The following is a 17,255-nucleotide window of genomic DNA, read 5'->3' as shown; positions in this document are numbered from 1 at the left end:
AACTTCTGTGTGATGAGTGCATTCAACTCACACACTTGAACTTTCCTTTTGATAGAGCAGTTTTGAAACACTCTTTTAGTAGCATCTGTAAGTGGATGTTTGGAGGGTTTTTATGCCAATGATGGAAAACGAAATATCGTCACATAAAAACTAGGCAGAAGCATTCTCAGAAACTTCTTCATACTGAGTGCATTCAACTCACAGAGTTGAACGTTCCTTTTGATAGAACGGTTTTGAAACACTCCTTTTGTAGGATCTGCAACTGTTTAGTTGGAGCGCTTTGATGTCTATGTTGGAAAAGGAAATATTTTCACATAAAAACTAGACAGAAGCATTCTCAGAAACTTCCCTGTGCTTTCTACATTCAATGAACATAGCTGAACCTTCCTTTTGATAGAACAGTTTTGAAAATCTCTTTTCGTAGAATCTGCAAGTCGACATTTGGAACGCTTCGAGGCCTATGCTGGAAAAGGAAATATCTTCACATAAAAACTAGATAGAAGCATTCGCAGAAACTTCTTTGTGATGTGCACATTCAACTCACAGAGTTGAAGATTCTTTTTGATATAGCTGTTTTGAAACACCCTTTTAGTAGAATCTTCAAGTGGATATTTGGAGTGTTAAGAGGCCAACACTGGAAAAGGAAATATCGTCACATAAAAACTAGATGGAAGCATTCTGAGAAACTTCCCTGTGCTTTATGCATTCAAGACACAGAGAGGAACCTTCCTTATGAAAGCGCAGTTGTGAAACACTCTTTTTGTAGAATTTGCTAGTGGATGTTTGGAGCGATTTGAGGCCTATGCTGGAAAACGAAATATCTTCCCATAAAAACAAGACAGAAACATTCTCAGAAACTTCTCTGTGCTGTGTGCATTCAACTCACAGAGTTGAACCTGCCTTTTGATAGAGTAGTTTGGAGACAGCCTTTTTGTAAAATCTGCAAGCGGATATTTGGAGCGATTTGAGACCTATGCTGCACAAAGAAATATCTCCACATAAACCCTAGAGAGAAGCATCCTCAGAAACTCATTTGTCATTTGGGGATCGAACTCACAGAGTTGAACCTTCCTTTTCATAGAGCAGTTCTGCAACACTCTTGTTGTGGAAACTGCAAGTGGATATTTGGTGCGATTGCTGTATCTAGTGGAAAAGCAAATACATTCAGATGAAAACTAGATAGAACCGTTCTCAGAAACTTCTTTGTGATGTGTGCATTCTACTCAGAGAGTTGAAGTTTCCTTTTGATATAGTTGTTTTGAGACACTCTTTCAGTAGAATATGCAAGTGGATATTTGGAGTGCTAACAGGCCAACACTGGAAAAAGAAATATCTTCACATAAAAAGTAGACGGAAGCATTCTCAGAAACTTCCCTGTGCTTTATGCATTCAAGTCACAGAGCGGATCCTTCCCTTTGAAAGCGCAGTTTTGAAACACTCTTTTTGTAGAATTTGCTAGAGAATGTTTGGAGTGATTTGAGGCCTATGCTGGAAAACGAAATAGCTTCCCATAAAAACTAGACAGAAGCATTCTCAGAAACTTCTTTCTGCTGTGTGCATTCAACTCACAGACTTGAACCTTCATTTTGAAAAAGCAGTTTTGAAACACTCTTTTTGTAGAATCTGCAAGTGGATATTTGGAGTGTTTTGAGACCTTTGCTGGGAAATGAAATATCTTCACGTGAAAATTACACAGAAGCATTCTCAGAAACTTCTTTGTGATGTGTGCATTCAACTCACAGAGTTGAACCTGCCTTTTGATAGAGCAGTTTGGAAACAGCCTTTTTGTAAAATCTGCAAGTGGATATTGGAGCGATTTGAGGCCTATTCTGCCAAAGGAAATATCTTCACAGAAACCCGCGACAAAAGCATTCTCAGGAACATCTGTGTGATGAGTGCATTCAACTCACGGACTTGAACCTTCCTTTTGATAGAACAGTTTTGAAACACTCCTTTTGTAGAATCTGCAAGTGTTTATATGGAGCGCTTTGAGGCCTATGATGGAAAAGGAAATATCTTCACATTAAAACGTGACAGAAGCATTCTCAGAAACTTCTGGGTGATGACTGCATTCAACTCACACACTTGAACTTTCCTTTTGATAGAGCAGTTTTGAAACACTCTTTTAGTAGCATCTGTAAATGGATATTTGAAGGGCTTTTATGCCAGTGCTGGAAAACAAAATATCATCACAAAAACTAGGCAGAAGGATTCTCAGAAACTTCTTCCTGATGAGTGCATTCAACTCACAGACTTGAACGTTCCTTTTGATAGAACAGTTTTGAAACACTCCTTTTGCAGGATTTGCAACTGTTTATTTGTAGCGCTTTGAGGCCTATGTTGGAAAAGGAAATATCTTCACATAAAAACTAGACAGAAGCATTCTCAGAAACTTCTTTGTGATGAGTGCATTCAACTCACAGACTTTAACATTCCTTTTGAAAGAGCAGTTTTGAAAACACTCTTTTTGTAGAATCTGCAAGTGGATATTTTGAGGGTTTTGAGGCCTTTGCTGGGAAATGAAATATCGTCACCTGAAAAGTAGATAGAAGCATTCTCAGAAACTTCTTTGTGATGTGCGCATTCAACTCACAGAGTTGTAGCTTCCTTTTGATACAGCTGTTTTGAAACACACTTTCAGTAGGATCTGCAAGTGGACATTTGGAGTGTTAAGAGGCCAACACTGGAAAAGGAAATATCTTCACATGAAAACTAGACGGAAGCATTCTCAGAAACTCCCTGTGCTTTATGCATTCATGTCACGGAGAGGTACCTTCCTTTTGAAAGCGCAGTTTTGAAATCCTCTTTTTGTAGAATTTGCTAGTGGATGTTTGGAGCGATTTGAGGCCTATGCTGGAAATCGAAATATCTTCCCATAAAAACTAGACAGAAGCATTCTCATAAACTTCTTTGTGATGAGTGTAATCAACTCACAGACTTGAACCTTCATTTTGAAAGAGCAATTTTGAAACACTCTTTTTGTAGAATCTGCAAGTGGATATTTGGAACATTTTGAGGCCTTTGCTGGGAAATGAAATATCTTCACCTGAAAACTACACAGAAGCATTCTCAGAGACTTCTTTGTGATGTGTGCATTCAACTCACAGAGTTGAACCTGACTTTTGATAGAGCAGTTTTGAAACAGCCTTTTTGTAAATCTGCAAGTGGATATTTGGAGCGATTTCAGGCCTATGCTGCAAAAAGAAATATCTTCACAGAAACCCTAGACAGAAGCATTCTCAAGAACTTCTGTTTGATGAGTGCTTTCAACTCATGGACTTGAACCTTCCTTTTGATAGAATAGCTTTGAAACACTCCTTTTGTAGAATCTGCAAGTGTTTATTTGGAGCGCTTTGAGGCCTAGGATGGAAAAGCAAATATCTTCACATTAAAAACTGGACAGAAGCATTCTCAGAAACTTCTGTGTGATGAGTGCATTCAACTCACACACTTGAACTTTCCTTTCGATAGAGCAGTTTTGAAAGACTCTTTTAGTAACACCTGTAAGTGGATATTTGGAGGGCATTTATGCCAATGCTGGAAAACGAAATATCATCACAGAAAAACTAGGCAGAAGCATTCTCAGAAACTTCTTCATGATGAGTGCATTCAACTCACAGAGTTGAACCTTCCTTTTGATAGAAGAGTTTTGAAACACTCCTTTTGTAGGATCTGCAACTGTTTATTTGGAGCGCTTTGAGGCCTATGTTGGAAAAGGAAATATCTTCGCATAAAAACTAGAGAGAAGCATTCTCAGAAACTTCCCTGTGCGTTCTGCATTCAGCTCACATAGCTGAACCTTCCTTTTGATAGAACAGTTTTGAAAAACCCTTTTCATAGAATCTGCAAGTTGACATTTGGAACGCTTTGAGTCCTCAGCTGGAAAAGGAAATATCTTCACATAAAAGCTGGATAGAAGCATTCTCAGAAACTTCTTTGTGATGAGTGCATTCAACTCACAGACTTTAACATTCGTTTTGAAAGAGCAGTTTTGAAAACTCTCCTTTTGTAGAATCTGCAAGTGGATATTTTGAGAGTTCTGAGGCCTTTGCTGGGAAATGAAATATCTTCACATGAAAACTAGACAGAAGCATTCTCAGAAACTTCTTTGTGATGTGCGCATTCAACTCACAGAGTTGTAGCTTCCTTTTGATACAGCTGTTTTGAAAAACTCTTTCAGTAGGATCTGCAAGTGGATATTTGGAGTGTTAAGAGGACAACAGTGGAAAAGGAAATATCTTCACATAAAAACTAGATGGAAGCATTCTCAGAAACTCCCTGTGCTTTATGCATTCATGTCACAGAGAGGTACCTTCCTTTTGAAAGCGCAGTTTTGAAATCCTCTTTTTGTAGGATTTGCTAGTGGATGTTTGGAGCGATTAGAGGCCTATGCTGGAAATCGAAATATCTTCCCATAAAAACTAGACAGAAGCATACTCAGAACCTTCTTTGTGGTGAGTGCAATCAACTCACAGACTTGAACCTTCATTTTGAAAGAGCAGTTTTAAAACACTCTTTTTGTAGAATCTGCAAGTGGATATTTTGAGCGTTTTGAGGCCTTTGCTGGGAAATGAAATACCTTCACCTGAAAACTACACAGAAGCATTCTCAGAAACTTCTTTGTGTTGCGTGCATTCAACTCACAGAGTTGAACCTGCATTTTGATAGAGCAGTTTGGAAACAGCCTTTTTGTAAAATCTGGAAGTGGATAAATGGATCGATTTGTGGCCTATGCTGCAAAAGGAAATATCTTCACAGAAACCCTAGAAAGAAGCATTCTCAGGAACTTCTGTGTGATGTCTGCATTCAACTCACGGACTTGAACCTTCCTTTTGATAGAGCAGTTTTGAAACACTCCATTTGTAGAATCTGCAAGTGTTTATTTGGAGCGCTTTGAGGCCTATGATGGAAAAGGAAATATCTTCACATAAAAACGAGACAGAAGCATTCTCAGAAACTTCTGTGTGATGAGTGCATTCAACTCACACACTTGAACTTTCCTTTTGATAGAGCAGTTTTGAAACACTCTTTTAGTAGCATCTGTAAGTGGATGTTTGGAGGGTTTTTATGCCAATGATGGAAAACGAAATATCGTCACATAAAAACTAGGCAGAAGCATTCTCAGAAACTTCTTCATACTGAGTGCATTCAACTCACAGAGTTGAACGTTCCTTTTGATAGAACGGTTTTGAAACACTCCTTTTGTAGGATCTGCAACTGTTTAGTTGGAGCGCTTTGATGTCTATGTTGGAAAAGGAAATATTTTCACATAAAAACTAGACAGAAGCATTCTCAGAAACTTCCCTGTGCTTTCTACATTCAATGAACATAGCTGAACCTTCCTTTTGATAGAACAGTTTTGAAAATCTCTTTTCGTAGAATCTGCAAGTCGACATTTGGAACGCTTCGAGGCCTATGCTGGAAAAGGAAATATCTTCACATAAAAACTAGATAGAAGCATTCGCAGAAACTTCTTTGTGATGTGCACATTCAACTCACAGAGTTGAAGATTCTTTTTGATATAGCTGTTTTGAAACACCCTTTTAGTAGAATCTTCAAGTGGATATTTGGAGTGTTAAGAGGCCAACACTGGAAAAGGAAATATCGTCACATAAAAACTAGATGGAAGCATTCTGAGAAACTTCCCTGTGCTTTATGCATTCAAGACACAGAGAGGAACCTTCCTTATGAAAGCGCAGTTGTGAAACACTCTTTTTGTAGAATTTGCTAGTGGATGTTTGGAGCGATTTGAGGCCTATGCTGGAAAACGAAATATCTTCCCATAAAAACAAGACAGAAACATTCTCAGAAACTTCTCTGTGCTGTGTGCATTCAACTCACAGAGTTGAACCTGCCTTTTGATAGAGTAGTTTGGAGACAGCCTTTTTGTAAAATCTGCAAGCGGATATTTGGAGCGATTTGAGACCTATGCTGCACAAAGAAATATCTCCACATAAACCCTAGAGAGAAGCATCCTCAGAAACTCATTTGTCATTTGGGGATCGAACTCACAGAGTTGAACCTTCCTTTTCATAGAGCAGTTCTGCAACACTCTTGTTGTGGAAACTGCAAGTGGATATTTGGTGCGATTGCTGTATCTAGTGGAAAAGCAAATACATTCAGATGAAAACTAGATAGAACCGTTCTCAGAAACTTCTTTGTGATGTGTGCATTCTACTCAGAGAGTTGAAGTTTCCTTTTGATATAGTTGTTTTGAGACACTCTTTCAGTAGAATATGCAAGTGGATATTTGGAGTGCTAACAGGCCAACACTGGAAAAAGAAATATCTTCACATAAAAAGTAGACGGAAGCATTCTCAGAAACTTCCCTGTGCTTTATGCATTCAAGTCACAGAGCGGATCCTTCCCTTTGAAAGCGCAGTTTTGAAACACTCTTTTTGTAGAATTTGCTAGAGAATGTTTGGAGTGATTTGAGGCCTATGCTGGAAAACGAAATAGCTTCCCATAAAAACTAGACAGAAGCATTCTCAGAAACTTCTTTCTGCTGTGTGCATTCAACTCACAGACTTGAACCTTCATTTTGAAAAAGCAGTTTTGAAACACTCTTTTTGTAGAATCTGCAAGTGGATATTTGGAGTGTTTTGAGACCTTTGCTGGGAAATGAAATATCTTCACGTGAAAATTACACAGAAACATTCTCAGAAACTTCTTTGTGATGTGTGCATTCAATGCACAGAGTTGAACCTGCCTTTTGATAGAGCAGTTTGGAAACAGCCTTTTTGTAAAATCTGCAAGTGGATATTGGGAGCGGTTTGAGAACTTTGCTGCAAAAAGCAATGTCTCCAAATAAAACCTAGACAGAAGCATTCTCAGAAACTTCTTTCTCATTTGGGGATTGAACTCACAGAGTTGACCCTTTCTTTTCATAGACCAGCTCTGCAATACTCTTGTTGTGGAAACTGCAAGTGGATATTTGGTGCGATTGCGGCATCTAGTGGAAAAGGAAACACATTCAGATGAAAACTAGATAGAAACATTCTCAGAAACTTCTTTGTGATGTGTGCATTCTACTCACAGAGTTGAACCTTCCTTTTGATAGATCAGTTTTGAAACACTCTTTTCGTGGATTCTGCAAGTGGACATTTGGAGGGCTTTGAAGCCTATGCTGGAAAGGGAAATATCTTCACATAAAAACTAGATAGAAGCATTCTCAGAACCTTCTCTGTGATGTACCGATTGAACTCACAGAGTCGAAGCTTCCTTGTGATATAGCTGTTTTGAAACACTCTTTTAGTAGAATCTTCAAGTGGATATTTGGAGTGCTAAGAGGCCAACACTGGAAAAGGAAATATCTTCACATAAAAACTAGGCAGAAGCATTCTCAGAAACTTCTTCGTGATGAGTGCATTCAACTCACAGAGTTGAACGTTCCTTTCGATAGAACAGTTTGAAACACTCCTTTTGTAGGATCTGCAACTGTTTATTTGGAGCACTTTGAGGCCTATGTTGGAAAAGGAAATATCTTCACATAAAATTAGACAGAAGCATTCTCAGAGACTTCCCTGTGGTTTCTGCATTCAACTCACACAGTTGAACCTTCCTCTTGATAGAACAGTTTTGAAAAACTCTTTTCGTAGAATCTGCAAGTCGACATTTGGAACGCTTTGAGGCCTATGCTGGAAAAGGAAATATCTTCACATAAAAACTAGATAGAAGCATTCTCAGAAACTTCTTTGTGATGTGTGCATTCTACTCAGAGAGTTGAACCTTCCTTTTGATAGATCAGTTTTGAAACACTCTTTTCGTGGATTCTGCAAGTGGACATTTGGAGGGCTTTGAAGCCTATGCTGGAAAGGGAAATATCTTCACATAACAACTAGACAGAAGCATTCTCAGAAACTTCTCTGTGATGTACCGATTGAACTCACAGAGTTGAAGCTTCCTTGTGATATAGCTGTTTTGAAACACTCTTTTAGTAGAATCTTCAAGTGGCTATTTGGAGTGCTAAGAGGCCAACACTGGAAAAGGAAATATCTTCACATAAAAACTAGAAGGAAGCATTCTCAGAAACTTCCCTGTGCTTTATGCATTCAAGTCACAGAGCGGATCCCTCCCTTTGAAAGCGCAGTTTTGAAAAACTCTTTTTGTAGAATTTGCTAGAGGATGTTTGGAGTGATTTGAGGCCTATGCTGGAAAACGAAATAGCTTCCCATAAAAACTAGACAGAAGCATTCTCAGAAACTTCTTTCTGCTGTGTGCATTCAACTCACAGACTTGAACCTTCATTTTGAAAAAGCACTTTTGAAACACTCTTTTTGTAGAATCTGCAAGTGGATATTTTGAGCGTTTTGAGACCTTTGCTGGGAAATGAAATATCTTCACGTGAAAATTACACAGAAGCATTCTCAGAAACTTCTTTGTGATGTGTGCATTCAACTCACAGAGTTGAACCTGCCTTTTGATAGAGCAGTTTGGAAACAGCCTTTTTGTAAAATCTGCAAGTGGATATTGGGAGCGATTTGAGAACTATGCTGCAAAAAGCAATGTCTCCAAATAAAACCTAGACAGAAGCATTCTCAGAAACTTCTTTCTCATTTGGGGATTGAACTCACAGAGTTGACCCTTTCTTTTCATAGACCAGCTCTGCAATACTCTTGTTGTGGAAACTGCAAGTGGATATTTGGTGCGATTGCGGCATCTAGTGGAAAAGGAAACACATTCAGATGAAAACTAGATAGAAACATTCTCAGAAACTTCTTTGTGATGTGTGCATTCTACTCACAGAGTTGAACCTTCCTTTTGATAGATCAGTTTTGAAACACTCTTTTCGTGGATTCTGCAAGTGGACATTTGGAGGGCTTTGAAGCCTATGCTGGAAAGGGAAATATCTTCACATAAAAACTAGATAGAAGCATTCTCAGAACCTTCTCTGTGATGTACCGATTGAACTCACAGAGTCGAAGCTTCCTTGTGATATAGCTGTTTTGAAACACTCTTTTAGTAGAATCTTCAAGTGGATATTTGGAGTGCTAAGAGGCCAACACTGGAAAAGGAAATATCTTCACATAAAAACTAGGCAGAAGCATTCTCAGAAACTTCTTCGTGATGAGTGCATTCAACTCACAGAGTTGAACGTTCCTTTCGATAGAACAGTTTGAAACACTCCTTTTGTAGGATCTGCAACTGTTTATTTGGAGCACTTTGAGGCCTATGTTGGAAAAGGAAATATCTTCACATAAAATTAGACAGAAGCATTCTCAGAGACTTCCCTGTGGTTTCTGCATTCAACTCACACAGTTGAACCTTCCTCTTGATAGAACAGTTTTGAAAAACTCTTTTCGTAGAATCTGCAAGTCGACATTTGGAACGCTTTGAGGCCTATGCTGGAAAAGGAAATATCTTCACATAAAAACTAGATAGAAGCATTCTCAGAAACTTCTTTGTGATGTGTGCATTCTACTCAGAGAGTTGAACCTTCCTTTTGATAGATCAGTTTTGAAACACTCTTTTCGTGGATTCTGCAAGTGGACATTTGGAGGGCTTTGAAGCCTATGCTGGAAAGGGAAATATCTTCACATAACAACTAGACAGAAGCATTCTCAGAAACTTCTCTGTGATGTACCGATTGAACTCACAGAGTTGAAGCTTCCTTGTGATATAGCTGTTTTGAAACACTCTTTTAGTAGAATCTTCAAGTGGCTATTTGGAGTGCTAAGAGGCCAACACTGGAAAAGGAAATATCTTCACATAAAAACTAGAAGGAAGCATTCTCAGAAACTTCCCTGTGCTTTATGCATTCAAGTCACAGAGCGGATCCCTCCCTTTGAAAGCGCAGTTTTGAAAAACTCTTTTTGTAGAATTTGCTAGAGGATGTTTGGAGTGATTTGAGGCCTATGCTGGAAAACGAAATAGCTTCCCATAAAAACTAGACAGAAGCATTCTCAGAAACTTCTTTCTGCTGTGTGCATTCAACTCACAGACTTGAACCTTCATTTTGAAAAAGCACTTTTGAAACACTCTTTTTGTAGAATCTGCAAGTGGATATTTTGAGCGTTTTGAGACCTTTGCTGGGAAATGAAATATCTTCACGTGAAAATTACACAGAAGCATTCTCAGAAACTTCTTTGTGATGTGTGCATTCAACTCACAGAGTTGAACCTGCCTTTTGATAGAGCAGTTTGGAAACAGCCTTTTTGTAAAATCTGCAAGTGGATATTGGGAGCGATTTGAGAACTATGCTGCAAAAAGCAATGTCTCCAAATAAAACCTAGAGAGAAGCATTCTCAGAAACTTCTTTCTCATTTGGGGATTGAACTCACAGAGTTGACCCTTTCTTTTCATAGACCAGCTCTGCAATACTCTTGTTGTGGAAACTGCAAGTGGATATTTGGTGCGATTGCGGCATCTAGTGGAAAAGGAAACACATTCAGATGAAAACTAGATAGAAACATTCTCAGAAACTTCTTTGTGATGTGTGCATTCTACTCGCAGAGTTGAACCTTCCTTTTGATAGATCAGTTTTGAAACACTCTTTTCGTGGATTCTGCAAGTGGACATTTGGAGGGCTTTGAAGCCTATGCTGGAAAGGGAAATATCTTCACATAAAAACTAGATAGAAGCATTCTCAGAACCTTCTCTGTGATGTACCGATTGAACTCACAGAGTTGAAGCTTCCTTGTGATATAGCTGTTTTGAAACACTCTTTTAGTAGAATCTTCAAGTGGATATTTGGAGTGCTAAGAGGCCAACACTGGAAAAGGAAATATCTTCACATAAAAACTAGGCAGAAGCATTCTCAGAAACTTCTTCGTGATGAGTGCATTCAACTCACAGAGTTGAACGTTCCTTTCGATAGAACAGTTTGAAACACTCCTTTTGTAGGATCTGCAACTGTTTATTTGGAGCACTTTGAGGCCTATGTTGGAAAAGGAAATATCTTCACATAAAATTAGACAGAAGCATTCTCAGAGACTTCCCTGTGGTTTCTGCATTCAACTCACACAGTTGAACCTTCCTCTTGATAGAACAGTTTTGAAAAACTCTTTTCGTAGAATCTGCAAGTCGACATTTGGAATGCTTTGAGGCCTATGCTGGAAAAGGAAATATCTTAACATAAAAACTAGATAGAAGCATTCTCAGAAACTTCTTTGTGATGTGTGCATTCTACTCAGAGAGTTGAACCTTCCTTTTGATAGATCAGTTTTGAAACACTCTTTTCGTGGATTCTGCAAGTGGACATTTGGAGGGCTTTGAAGCCTATGCTGGAAAGGGAAATATCTTCACATAACAACTAGACAGAAGCATTCTCAGAAACTTCTCTGTGATGTACCGATTGAACTCACAGAGTTGAAGCTTCCTTGTGATATAGCTGTTTTGAAACACTCTTTTAGTAGAATCTTCAAGTGGCTATTTGGAGTGCTAAGAGGCCAACACTGGAAAAGGAAATATCTTCACATAAAAACTAGAAGGAAGCATTCTCAGAAACTTCCCTGTGCTTTATGCATTCAAGTCACAGAGCGGATCCCTCCCTTTGAAAGCGCAGTTTTGAAAAACTCTTTTTGTAGAATTTGCTAGAGGATGTTTGGAGTGATTTGAGGCCTATGCTGGAAAACGAAATAGCTTCCCATAAAAACTAGACAGAAGCATTCTCAGAAACTTCTTTCTGCTGTGTGCATTCAACTCACAGACTTGAACCTTCATTTTGAAAAAGCACTTTTGAAACACTCTTTTTGTAGAATCTGCAAGTGGATATTTTGAGCGTTTTGAGACCTTTGCTGGGAAATGAAATATCTTCACGTGAAAATTACACAGAAGCATTCTCAGAAACTTCTTTGTGATGTGTGCATTCAACTCACAGAGTTGAACCTGCCTTTTGATAGAGCAGTTTGGAAACAGCCTTTTTGTAAAATCTGCAAGTGGATATTGGGAGCGATTTGAGAACTATGCTGCAAAAAGCAATGTCTCCAAATAAAACCTAGACAGAAGCATTCTCAGAAACTTCTTTCTCATTTGGGGATTGAACTCACAGAGTTGACCCTTTCTTTTCATAGACCAGCTCTGCAATACTCTTGTTGTGGAAACTGCAAGTGGATATTTGGTGCGATTGCGGCATCTAGTGGAAAAGGAAACACATTCAGATGAAAACTAGATAGAAACATTCTCAGAAACTTCTTTGTGATGTGTGCATTCTACTCACAGAGTTGAACCTTCCTTTTGATAGATCAGTTTTGAAACACTCTTTTCGTGGATTCTGCAAGTGGACATTTGGAGGGCTTTGAAGCCTATGCTGGAAAGGGAAATATCTTCACATAAAAACTAGATAGAAGCATTCTCAGAACCTTCTCTGTGATGTACCGATTGAACTCACAGAGTTGAAGCTTCCTTGTGATATAGCTGTTTTGAAACACTCTTTTAGTAGAATCTTCAAGTGGATATTTGGAGTGCTAAGAGGCCAACACTGGAAAAGGAAATATCTTCACATAAAAACTAGGCAGAAGCATTCTCAGAAACTTCTTCGTGATGAGTGCATTCAACTCACAGAGTTGAACGTTCCTTTCGATAGAACAGTTTGAAACACTCCTTTTGTAGGATCTGCAACTGTTTATTTGGAGCACTTTGAGGCCTATGTTGGAAAAGGAAATATCTTCACATAAAATTAGACAGAAGCATTCTCAGAGACTTCCCTGTGGTTTCTGCATTCAACTCACACAGTTGAACCTTCCTCTTGATAGAACAGTTTTGAAAAACTCTTTTCGTAGAATCTGCAAGTCGACATTTGGAACGCTTTGAGGCCTATGCTGGAAAAGGAAATATCTTCACATAAAAACTAGATAGAAGCATTCTCAGAAACTTCTTTGTGATGTGTGCATTCTACTCAGAGAGTTGAACCTTCCTTTTGATAGATCAGTTTTGAAACACTCTTTTCGTGGATTCTGCAAGTGGACATTTGGAGGGCTTTGAAGCCTATGCTGGAAACGGAAATATCTTCACATAACAACTAGACAGAAGCATTCTCAGAAACTTCTCTGTGATGTACCGATTGAACTCACAGAGTTGAAGCTTCCTTGTGATATAGCTGTTTTGAAACACTCTTTTAGTAGAATCTTCAAGTGGCTATTTGGAGTGCTAAGAGGCCAACACTGGAAAAGGAAATATCTTCACATAAAAACTAGAAGGAAGCATTCTCAGAAACTTCCCTGTGCTTTATGCATTCAAGTCACAGAGCGGATCCCTCCCTTTGAAAGCGCAGTTTTGAAAAACTCTTTTTGTAGAATTTGCTAGAGGATGTTTGGAGTGATTTGAGGCCTATGCTGGAAAACGAAATAGCTTCCCATAAAAACTAGACAGAAGCATTCTCAGAAACTTCTTTCTGCTGTGTGCATTCAACTCACAGACTTGAACCTTCATTTTGAAAAAGCACTTTTGAAACACTCTTTTTGTAGAATCTGCAAGTGGATATTTTGAGCGTTTTGAGACCTTTGCTGGGAAATGAAATATCTTCACGTGAAAATTACACAGAAGCATTCTCAGAAACTTCTTTGTGATGTGTGCATTCAACTCACAGAGTTGAACCTGCCTTTTGATAGAGCAGTTTGGAAACAGCCTTTTTGTAAAATCTGCAAGTGGATATTGGGAGCGATTTGAGAACTATGCTGCAAAAAGCAATGTCTCCAAATAAAACCTAGACAGAAGCATTCTCAGAAACTTCTTTCTCATTTGGGGATTGAACTCACAGAGTTGACCCTTTCTTTTCATAGACCAGCTCTGCAATACTCTTGTTGTGGAAACTGCAAGTGGATATTTGGTGCGATTGCGGCATCTAGTGGAAAAGGAAACACATTCAGATGAAAACTAGATAGAAACATTCTCAGAAACTTCTTTGTGATGTGTGCATTCTACTCACAGAGTTGAACCTTCCTTTTGATAGATCAGTTTTGAAACACTCTTTTCGTGGATTCTGCAAGTGGACATTTGGAGGGCTTTGAAGCCTATGCTGGAAAGGGAAATATCTTCACATAAAAACTAGATAGAAGCATTCTCAGAACCTTCTCTGTGATGTACCGATTGAACTCACAGAGTTGAAGCTTCCTTGTGATATAGCTGTTTTGAAACACTCTTTTAGTAGAATCTTCAAGTGGATATTTGGAGTGCTAAGAGGCCAACACTGGAAAAGGAAATATCTTCACATAAAAACTAGGCAGAAGCATTCTCAGAAACTTCTTCGTGATGAGTGCATTCAACTCACAGAGTTGAACGTTCCTTTCGATAGAACAGTTTGAAACACTCCTTTTGTAGGATCTGCAACTGTTTATTTGGAGCACTTTGAGGCCTATGTTGGAAAAGGAAATATCTTCACATAAAATTAGACAGAAGCATTCTCAGAGACTTCCCTGTGGTTTCTGCATTCAACTCACACAGTTGAACCTTCCTCTTGATAGAACAGTTTTGAAAAACTCTTTTCGTAGAATCTGCAAGTCGACATTTGGAACGCTTTGAGGCCTATGCTGGAAAAGGAAATATCTTCACATAAAAACTAGATAGAAGCATTCTCAGAAACTTCTTTGTGATGTGTGCATTCTACTCAGAGAGTTGAACCTTCCTTTTGATAGATCAGTTTTGAAACACTCTTTTCGTGGATTCTGCAAGTGGACATTTGGAGGGCTTTGAAGCCTATGCTGGAAACGGAAATATCTTCACATAACAACTAGACAGAAGCATTCTCAGAAACTTCTCTGTGATGTACCGATTGAACTCACAGAGTTGAAGCTTCCTTGTGATATAGCTGTTTTGAAACACTCTTTTAGTAGAATCTTCAAGTGGCTATTTGGAGTGCTAAGAGGCCAACACTGGAAAAGGAAATATCTTCACATAAAAACTAGAAGGAAGCATTCTCAGAAACTTCCCTGTGCTTTATGCATTCAAGTCACAGAGCGGATCCCTCCCTTTGAAAGCGCAGTTTTGAAAAACTCTTTTTGTAGAATTTGCTAGAGGATGTTTGGAGTGATTTGAGGCCTATGCTGGAAAACGAAATAGCTTCCCATAAAAACTAGACAGAAGCATTCTCAGAAACTTCTTTCTGCTGTGTGCATTCAACTCACAGACTTGAACCTTCATTTTGAAAAAGCACTTTTGAAACACTCTTTTTGTAGAATCTGCAAGTGGATATTTTGAGCGTTTTGAGACCTTTGCTGGGAAATGAAATATCTTCACGTGAAAATTACACAGAAGCATTCTCAGAAACTTCTTTGTGATGTGTGCATTCAACTCACAGAGTTGAACCTGCCTTTTGATAGAGCAGTTTGGAAACAGCCTTTTTGTAAAATCTGCAAGTGTATATTGGGAGCGATTTGAGAACTATGCTGCAAAAAGCAATGTCTCCAAATAAAACCTAGAGAGAAGCATTCTCAGAAACTTCTTTCTCATTTGGGGATTGAACTCACAGAGTTGACCCTTTCTTTTCATAGACCAGCTCTGCAATACTCTTGTTGTGGAAACTGCAAGTGGATATTTGGTGCGATTGCGGCATCTAGTGGAAAAGGAAACACATTCAGATGAAAACTAGATAGAAACATTCTCAGAAACTTCTTTGTGATGTGTGCATTCTACTCACAGAGTTGAACCTTCCTTTTGATAGATCAGTTTTGAAACACTCTTTTCGTGGATTCTGCAAGTGGACATTTGGAGGGCTTTGAAGCCTATGCTGGAAAGGGAAATATCTTCACATAAAAACTAGATAGAAGCATTCTCAGAACCTTCTCTGTGATGTACCGATTGAACTCACAGAGTTGAAGCTTCCTTGTGATATAGCTGTTTTGAAACACTCTTTTAGTAGAATCTTCAAGTGGCTATTTGGAGTGCTAAGAGGCCAACACTGGAAAAGGAAATATCTTCACATAAAAACTAGAAGGAAGCATTCTCAGAAACTTCCCTGTGCTTTATGCATTCAAGTCACAGAGCGGATCCCTCCCTTTGAAAGCGCAGTTTTGAAAAACTCTTTTTGTAGAATTTGCTAGAGGATGTTTGGAGTGATTTGAGGCCTATGCTGGAAAACGAAATAGCTTCCCATAAAAACTAGACAGAAGCATTCTCAGAAACTTCTTTCTGCTGTGTGCATTCAACTCACAGACTTGAACCTTCATTTTGAAAAAGCACTTTTGAAACACTCTTTTTGTAGAATCTGCAAGTGGATATTTTGAGCGTTTTGAGACCTTTGCTGGGAAATGAAATATCTTCACGTGAAAATTACACAGAAGCATTCTCAGAAACTTCTTTGTGATGTGTGCATTCAACTCACAGAGTTGAACCTGCCTTTTGATAGAGCAGTTTGGAAACAGCCTTTTTGTAAAATCTGCAAGTGGATATTGGAGCGATTTGAGGCCTATTCTGCCAAAGGAAATATCTTCACAGAAACCCGCGACAAAAGCATTCTCAGGAACATCTGTGTGATGAGTGCATTCAACTCACGGACTTGAACCTTCCTTTTGATAGAACAGTTTTGAAACACTCCTTTTGTAGAATCTGCAAGTGTTTATATGGAGCGCTTTGAGGCCTATGATGGAAAAGGAAATATCTTCACATAAAAAAGAGACAGAAGCATTCTCAGAAACTTCTGTGTGATGAGTGCATTCAACTCACACACTTGAACTTTCCTTTTGATAGAGCAGTTTTGAAACACTCTTTTAGTAGCATCTGTAAGTGGATGTTTGGAGGGTTTTTATGCCAATGATGGAAAACGAAATATCGTCACATAAAAACTAGGCAGAAGCATTCTCAGAAACTTCTTCATACTGAGTGCATTCAACTCACAGACTTGAACGTTCCTTTTGATAGAACGGTTTTGAAACACTCCTTTTGTAGGATCTGCAACTGTTTAGTTGGAGCGCTTTGATGTCTATGTTGGAAAAGGAAATATTTTCACATATAAACTAGATAGAAGCATTCGCAGAAACTTCTTTGTGATGTGCACATTCAACTCACAGAGTTGAAGATTCTTTTTGATATAGCTGTTTTGAAACACCCTTTTAGTAGAATCTTCAAGTGGATATTTGGAGTGTTAAGAGGCCAACACTGGAAAAGGAAATATCGTCACATAAAAACTAGATGGAAGCATTCTGAGAAACTTCCCTGTGCTTTATGCATTCAAGACACAGAGAGGAACCTTCCTTATGAAAGCGCAGTTGTGAAACACTCTTTTTGTAGAATTTGCTAGTGGATGTTTGGAGCGATTTGAGGCCTATGCTGGAAAACGAAATGTCTTCCCATAAAAACAAGACAGAAACATTCTCAGAAACTTC

Source organism: Pongo abelii, chromosome 9 (genome assembly GCF_028885655.2).
Source record: "Pongo abelii isolate AG06213 chromosome 9, NHGRI_mPonAbe1-v2.0_pri, whole genome shotgun sequence".
Taxonomy (NCBI): Eukaryota; Metazoa; Chordata; class Mammalia; order Primates; family Hominidae; genus Pongo; species Pongo abelii.
Note: the sequence above shows the minus strand (reverse complement) of the source record.